At 31.9% G+C, this 6,457-nt stretch overlaps 1 non-coding gene across 1 annotated transcript; it reads left to right on the forward strand.

Moving 5' to 3' along the window:
- Positions 1–5,863: 5,863 nt before the first annotated feature.
- Positions 5,864–6,026, forward strand: LOC112440302 (U1 spliceosomal RNA). The gene has a single exon (XR_003028467.2). It is a non-coding gene; the product is annotated as a U1 spliceosomal RNA (small nuclear RNA).
- Positions 6,027–6,457: the final 431 nt, after the last annotated feature.

Consider the following 6,457-nt stretch of genomic DNA (forward strand, 5'->3'; position numbering starts at 1 on the left):
TAATAAAGTATAAGCAAAATAAAACAGGGAAATGTTTTATTTGCAGTGAGATTGATATTGACTATCAATAAAGAGTATTAAAGATTCCCCAAATATATGTTGTAAAGTCTTTTAACTATTAATTAATTTAATAAATTCATTTTACTCAAAATTATATTTCACTAAATACTATTTTATACTAATAAAATACTAAGTAAAATTTGATATTAAAAGACAATTAAGAAAATTATAGTACATGTTCATCAGTTTTTAATTGTATAATCTAATTTTCTAAAAAATATTTTAGATATACTTTCCATAAAGGTGCTATGTTTTATTTTAATATATAGTTATAACATTCAATAAAAGCATTTTAAATATTAAAATAAATTCTGATGGCAATTATTTTGGTGATCATGAAACTTATAAGCTTTATTTTAATGTTAGTCTTCATTGTGTCTAATGGTCCTCAGCCATTGAGCTTACAGTAGAAATTAATCCACCATTTTGCTTCTTATCCTAACATAGAATTTCTCTGCTAACCCACATTCATTTCCAAGGTAAAGAGGATGCAATTGACAAAATCCAATAGCGGCTCCATTTTGACAGACATGGAATTTTATTATCTGTGGATTTCTCTGTCTTCTTACTGTTCAGTATCCAAGATGATTGTCACCAACTCAAACTCCAGAAAAATAAAAAATAACTTTTTTCTACCAAAAAAATAGATTAAGTCCTCCTGATCTAATCTACTCCTCTTATTAGAGAAATAGAGAAGTGAGCACAGACACTCCAAGTAGCTCAGGTTCACAAAGCTAGTTTATTAAAAAATTAGACTTTGAATTCATTTTGCCAAATGGCCAATCCCTATTTTGAAACTTTTTATATACTTTACAGTCTCAATAACCTTTACTCTAGAGTTAAGCATCTTAACTGTGGCATTTCCCTTTCTTACCTTAACATGCATACGTGTGATTCTAACAAACATTTTACCTTTGTTGAACATTGTGAATGGAACATTCCATGTGTCACTAAATATTGTTTTCAGGCCATCATAGATTTATCTTATTGGTACAGAAAAAGTTTGGGAGAAAAAAATGTATTTCAGTTGTTAACTTTTTAATTTCCTTTTTAAATTGCAATGTAAAAGTAAGTTGAATGTCTAACAATTAGTTGTTTGCATTTTTATGGATAATTCTTACTTTTTATGAGTGTCTTATAATTCCCAACCATGGTCCTAAAAGAAAGAAAACCTGCTCTGCACCACATCTCAGCAACACAACATGAATTTGAACAGAGGTTTAACTGCAAAGCTCTTTCTATTAACTGTGCTAACACATGAATTAATTGTATACCATGAAGAGCACTGTGTACTTTCTATAATGAAGAAAGCTTTAAAATAATCCGATGTATTTATTTATCCCTTCTATTTGTGCCTCAAAATATTCCATTTCATAGCTCTTATCTAAGGAGGGTTATTCTAAGATTTTTGGTTAAAGATTATGTTGGATGACATCATTAATTTGAAAGAGATGTCTTTTCAAAAAATGCAATTGTAACTTTTTCTCTAAAAGTATATAAACTTTGTAGTTATAATAATTTTTACTCCTAGCAAAACAGTTTGCTGATAACTAATGCTACCACGCTTATAAACTGTTACCTCCATATCAAAGGACATTTGTATTCAGCAATAGCACATTTGTGGTTTAGGATGTGACATTCCATTTAGTTACACTAACAGTGGTGCAGTAACCATACTAATATTGACTAACGTGGGTCTCCATTTCAAATGAAGTTTGTAGTGTAGAATGATTTGGTGAACATTGTAAATCTCTTTCTAATTCTTCACTATTATATACAACCAAATGATATGTTATTATACTTTGTGACTGATAGAGTAATTCCTGATAGCAACATAAACATTTTAAAGTCTTCACATTTAAAATATTAGTGGAAAACTCCAATATCCTTACTGGAATAAAAACTTGGAAATGTAAATTTCAGTCATTGATAAAGACCTTTCAATGGGCATGCAGCTTTTAATCCAAATGAAGTGAAATATTTAATGTATTAGTATGTATCCACTTAGGAAACATAGGAGTGGAGAAAAATAATGAGAGAAACTTAATGATGAAAAATAATGTCTTAGGAGTGTTTAAATTTCTGGAATCTACTGCCCTCCTCCCTTGCCAATGTCAGAAATGTTCTAAATTTATTTGGCTCACAGTTAAGGTATGCATACACAGTTTGGAGTTCTTCAGAATTTGCCATGAGTCATAAATTAGTTTTGCCTTGACTTCACCAACTGTGTAAAATGACCTTTTTAAAATCATATTTTTTAAAACTATGGTTTCTTTTATGAGAATTCAATAGGATTTCTATTGTTGATCTTGATTTGCCTTGATTCAGTTTTAATATTTTACATGCAAACTTAAGATTTTATCATTTAATGAAAATTTAATTATATATATATATCACTACTAGGTCTTTGAAAATGGTGAGATTTTTTCAGTAGCTACTATGGAAATAAAACATCTCAATAGTAAATCATATCACTAAAATCAGTGTTATCTACACAGTGAATCAGATTAAATCCACACAACATGTTTATAGACTGAAAAAATTTTGAGAAGATAGTAAATTCACTAAATCTTATAAATCTAGCCATTTCCTGACAGTTCTTTGTATACATGAATTATTTATTTCACTTTTATGTTTTGAAGGTTGATTTATAATATTGTAGAAAATGGCAAAAATATTTTGTGTCACAGAATATTTTTAAGTTACATAAAATATCTCATTTAATACAGAAAAAAATAAATAGGAAATATACAAATGCAAAATAGAAAATCCCCTACATCTCAAAACACTATCTACTTTTATAGAAAATAGTTATTCAGAAAAATATATCCACACTTATGTTATATTTTAGAGATGTTAGATTACCAGGATCCTAAAAGGATGATTTAGTGAAGAGACAGATATGTAAATAAATAAATTACATAAGTCTGTAAAAGGATATAAGAGAAGAGTAAAAAAAAAAAGAAATCTGAGAGTAAAAAAAAAAATTCTGAGAGCAAATAACCTAGCAGCTCATTTTCTTGGGAAATTAAGGTAATTTTAATAGACGATATAAAATTGAAGTGGAGTTTTAGGGTATGAGTAAGAGTTTCTCAAACAATTTAAATAGAACCTAATTAATATAGGAAGACACGTGGGCTTTGCCCTATAATAAATATAATGGAATCTGATGCTTTCACATAGAAAAGAGATATTATTAGATTGAGATGACAGGGTGAAAAAAAATCCAGAAATAGAGTGGAGCATGGGTTTAAGGGAGCAGAAGATTAAAGGCCAATAATTAGATGCTTTCTGTAAAAGAAGCTGGAAGAATAAAGTTTATCGAAAATGGATATGACCTAGATTAAGGCAAGTCCAACTATATAAAATGACTTTTTCATAGTATCAGAGATGCAGACATTATAGTGTATAGAGAAGAAAACATATACAGTAGACACTTGAAGCTATATTTTGCCAGAATATGGTGTGGAAGAAATTTACATAATCAAGTGTTCATCTTGATTTAAAGTATGTACAAAAGGAGATTCAGAAAAAAACTTAAGAGTAATGTCCAGATGAAATGAACAATAAACACTATCATAGACACTAAATAGAAGATCTCAAGAAGTTCTACATGGACAATAGTGTCAAATATCATAGATGGGTTACATGGGATGCTGCCTGGAAATATGCCACTGGGTTTCACAATTGGGAGGTCATAGTGGACCTGAGTGAAGGCAGTTTCAGTAGAGCAGTGGGAATAGAAGTCATATTATATTGAATTGAAGAATGAGGAATAGTTAAATTAGTACAATCAGAGTATTGGAATGAGCCTACTCTTTCATAACATTTAGCCATGAAAGGAAATATGACAAAAGTGCAACAAAGCCAGGTGAAGGAAAGTTTTCACTGATAAATGCTTAAGTAGGCTAAGAAGGAGCCAGTGGAGAAGTGACTAAAGGCTTAGGACAGAGGGAAGAATTTGTGAACTGACACCCTGATGAGACAGAAAGTGATAATAACTCATAGTAGTAATAATTGCTAATAGCTAACAGAAGTGTATATTGTGTATCAGGCTCTTTGTGTTTTCAGTGTTCTATTTAATTCAGTCTGTTTCAGAACCATATGAGGTACATGTATTCATTGTATCCACTTTAGATATAGAGAAATTGAGATGCAGGGAGGTTGACCAACTGGCCCAAGTGGTAGAGGGAAGAAAAAGTCCCAGGCAACTGGGCACCAAAGACTGTTTTCTCTTAGTCACTGTGTTATACTGTCTCTGGGGTCTTTGAAAAGAAAATGAAATATGTGTTATTCTAAAATAGGAGAGAAGGGACTAATGAGTAACATCATAGGTATGTATAGAAGTGGAGGGGATGAGAAACTGAGAATGTACTCACTTGATAACTTGTGTTTTCGATATCAAAATAAAAGACTATTATCTGTTGATAATTAGGCATTTGGAGATATGGTGGAAAATTTAAGAAACTTAGTGAACTTTTAGAGACCAGACCAAGCTGTGTAAGAACAACTATAACCATTAACATTGACCTATTTACCAAATCACCTTTCTTACCTTAAGTCCTTAACAGAAAATCCTGCAAGATAGGAATTATTCCTATTTTACATAGATGGAAACAGGAATAAATCAGTTAATAATTTGCTAAATATCACTCAGATATTAAGTGCTGAAGCTGGGATTTGAATCAAGGTCTGTCAACAATGTCCATGCTTTTCTATTCTGCCACAATGTCTCAATAAAGAATAAGAAAGGTGATTACTAAGAGCAAGTAGAAGTGACACTGAGAAGTACTGAGGGCCCAGCTTAGAATGAAAACTGTAACTGTTATGCAGCACCAGTCTGTACAGTGAAGCAATGTTCCACACAAAACCCAGTCAATTTTTGAACCAAAATTAGACATGGGCAGTGACTGTTTTCAATTATGGCAGGGAATTAACTGCTTGGGTAAGGATGGTAGAAGCACAAGTAGTAGAGGGGAAAAGTGGAACCAAGAAGGGACTACTGAACTAAGAGAAAATGAGTAAGTCGAGGCCATGAAGAAAAATGGCATGTTGAGAGAAGAGACAACTTGAGAGAAATGGAAGAATCACAGGTATTGAAGAGAGTAGGTCTTTGGATTTAAGATTTTGCAAGTGGTATATAAGTTTTAACTAAGAACAGAGATTCTCAAATTCATAAGCAGCTACTTTATGGTTTTCAGGCTTTTGCGGAGATCTAGAGACAATGTTGCTTTTCTTAGTTGCTTAGTTAATTCTGCTGACAACCCTAAGACTTCATAAAAGATTATTTCAGCTTTCGTAAGTTAAAATCTTTATAGAGTAAAACTTTGTTCCCTCTTTAGTATTGATGTTTGAAATAATGTAAAATTTATTTTAATTCAAATTTGTTGATGTTTCAGAATTTTATTAGCAGTGGTCAGTTCTTTAACTGTTTTTGAAATTCTATCAAATACACTGAGTTTTTTGCCAGTATTTTACATTGCACTCAGTAGCTACAGAGTCTAAAGTGTAGAAAGTACAATCACCCTGTTTGGCTGAATCAATCATCGTTGTAGACCATGGACAGTGCAAACCACAAACAATAATTTCCTGCTGCTAGAACTTGGCTGATGACCGTAACACCTTCCAATGAAAAATAATCATTCACCATTACAATAATCAAATAATCATTTTTAACACCACATTCTGAGAATTGTACCCTAACAAGTTCTTTGAGATAATCATTCTAATATTTACTTCAATTAATTTATAAGTTAATAAACAAAATTTATTCTAGTTAATTGCAACTGCCAAAACCTGGCCTATACTTACCTGGCAGGGGAGATACCATGATCACGAAGGTGGTTTTCGCAGACCAAGGCTTATCCATTGCACTCCGGATGTGCTGACCCCTGCAATTTCCCCAAATGTGGGAAACTTAACTGCATAATTTGTTGTAGTGGGGACTGCATTCACACACACACAAAGAAAAATCTGGCCATTTAGAGTGTCTAAAGCAATGGAACACCTTGGCGTTACTGCTTGATTGCCTTGATTTATAGAACCTGCCTTAATTTGACTAAGAAAAGTCCAAGTATTGGGATATGGTAATTCATTGTGGGTTTAAACAAGGACAAATCTCTGACAGGATTTTTCAGAGTGTATTTTTTAACTGGTAGTCTAAAATGACATACCTAATCCAGCAAATGTGTTGTCTAAGCACATATTTTTGATGATTATCAGAAATGCACCCCCATGCAATGAGAAAATGGTTTTATATATCCTAGCTCTACTGTAAGAGGCAAACTTTCATATTGAAAAATATTTTAAGAGATGTTGTTCTTCATCTTTTTCTTAAGCAGTAAAACTTGGTGAAGGCTGAAGTAAGTATCTTCGGTTTCACGTCCCAGATCCCTGA

Source organism: Pan paniscus, chromosome 5 (genome assembly GCF_029289425.2).
Source record: "Pan paniscus chromosome 5, NHGRI_mPanPan1-v2.0_pri, whole genome shotgun sequence".
Lineage (NCBI taxonomy): Eukaryota > Metazoa > Chordata > Mammalia > Primates > Hominidae > Pan > Pan paniscus.